Genomic DNA, 2,500 nt, shown 5'->3' with positions numbered 1-2,500 from the left:
TGTTAGTATGTCGGCGCGGTCAGGACACACGAGCTGCAGTCGAAGGAAGCCAATGGGAAAACAGAGAGTCTGAAGGCCTCGCAGTGATCCCGTGTCAGCCATTTTGGGTCAAACAGATTATGTGTGGTTTCTTGGGCTGCTCGTGGTCAGAAAGAGTCTTCAATCAAACAGAACCGCTGGATTCACTCAACATGTTGGCCTAATATGAGGATAGGAGCTGTTACATCATGCTTCAGACTTAACAGAGTGGAGGGGAATTCAGGCACAAGTCCACAAAGTCAGTGAGGATAAAGTCTCGGTTTTATCTGGGGAGGTTGATAGAGGTTTCCACAATTTGATTTAAAGGAGATATATTGAGCAAAACAGGCTTTTTAAAGCTTTTAACTCACTCAAAGTTGAACAGTGATTTGTGTATATTTGAGTAATCTTTATTCTCCTGTATTCAAGACGACATTGTTACGATCTACCCACAACGATACACGCCCACTGTGACATGACTATAGACTGTATAAATGAATGGACATCGACTCTGACAAATGTTCTCTTCTCTCTCTGTAACTGCTGCAGTGAGATAGGGATGGGCATGATTAGTCGATTAATCGATAATTGATCATTAAGAATTTTGTCGATAACATTTCTAATCGACAAACTGAATGTAGGTTTCTGGGTGTAGATATGAAGTTGCATCTGACACAAACACTGGAGTTGCGCCTCAGTCCCACGTTTGGGCTCTGGCTCTTTGGAGACACTGTAGCTCTCAGTGAGTGTGTTTACATGCACATTATTTTGTCATTGTGCATGTAAATGCTGTAGCCCGGTTACTACAACATAGAGCTGCACTAAACCTGCACATGTACGATCTTTGAAAACATCACGACACACACACAGAACAGACTCACCTTCAGCAGAACACCCCTCTGTCACAGAGAGAACACTCATATTCCACTGAGTCATGTCCTTTAGTCCGACAAAAGCTGAACCGCATCAGCGCACAAGAGCGTTTTTTTTCTTCGCTTAGTTTATGCAAATTAGCCATGTGGTTTTAAGTTTTGTTTCTACTTGCACAAAGCTGCATTAAACACATTCTGATGTCAAATGGGCTGATGTGTCTCTGGAGTGGTTTTGGTTTATATGTTGTAAAGTTTATTTATGCAGATTAGTGACAGTAATAATCATGATGATATGTTAATGATTCATCGAAAATCGATTGTTAATTCTCTTGACAATCAATTAATAAAATTTCATAAAATGCCCACCCCTACAGTGAGCCTCTTCATTTTGGTCTAAATGTTCGTATTAACCCCTCTACATGATCTTGATGTTTTTATTTCACTGTTTGTCTGTAAATCAGTTCTCACTCCTAATACAGAGTTTGCTCCAAATGCTCACACAGAACTGCTCCTGACCTTCATCTGACTGGAGCCGAATGCCATGGGTGATTAAATCTAAAAGAACTCTTTGGATCGAGTGTGACAATCTGCATGGATCTCCATTTATTCATGAGCATTCTGAATGAATTATTATGTGTTATGTTTGTTTTGATTCATGATTCTTCTCCACATGCTGTCCTGTCCTGTCCCAGTCTCCAGAGAGCAGCTCAGACGCCTGCACTCTGTGAGCTTCAGAGGAACATGGGGATTTTATACATGATAAATACAAACATAACACCAACTGTAAGGCAGAGCAGTGCGTCCAGAGAGCTGCTGCTCAGGTCCAGACGAGAATCTGGAAGTGCAGGCACATGCGTCCTGTGCTCAGGTCTCTGGCTCCTGTGGCTCAGACTTTAAAGCGGCTCTACTTGTGCTCAGGTCTCACTGTGGACGAGGACAAAAGTGCATCTCTGACATGTTAGAGCCATGAACCATCTGCACTCTGAGGAGCTCAGAGACTGGCCTTCTGCTGTAGTCCTGCTGCTTTAGTCCTAGTTTAGTCCTGCTGTAGTCCTGCTGCTTTAGTTCTAGTTTAGTCCTGTTGTAGTCCTGCTGCTTTAGTCCTAGTTTAGTCCTGCTGTAGTCCTGCTGCTTTAGTCCTAGTTTAGTCCTAGTTTAGTCCTGCTGCTTTAGTCCTAGTTTAGTCCTGCTGTAGTCCTGTTGCTTTAGTTCTAGTTTAGTCCTGCTGTAGTCCTGGTTCAGTCTTGGCGTCCTGTTATTGCTCAGTCAGGACTAAAGATCCAGGCTCAAAACGCTTGTTTAGCTGCATATGATCTGAATGTGTCTCTTAGTCTGTAAAGTACTTTGAAATACTTTGTGTATGTATTGTGGTACACACATACATTTGCCTTGCCTTCCTTGAATATTTTGCTTGGAAATAAATGAGCCGTACACTGGTGTTTCCCTGGAGGCGCATGGACCCAGAGAGGCAGTAATAACACAATAAGAGCACAAGGTCCCTGACAGCAGACAGGATATTAAAATGTGAGCACAGGCTCACAGGGGTCAGATGGAGATGAGGGCTATGCTGCTGTGGGAGACTGCAGAACCACAGAACGGATGAAGACACA

This window comes from Boleophthalmus pectinirostris, unplaced genomic scaffold (genome assembly GCF_026225935.1).
Source record: "Boleophthalmus pectinirostris isolate CB_2022bp ecotype Guang Dong unplaced genomic scaffold, ASM2622593v1 HiC_scaffold_19, whole genome shotgun sequence".
Taxonomy (NCBI): Eukaryota; Metazoa; Chordata; class Actinopteri; order Gobiiformes; family Gobiidae; genus Boleophthalmus; species Boleophthalmus pectinirostris.
Note: the sequence above shows the minus strand (reverse complement) of the source record.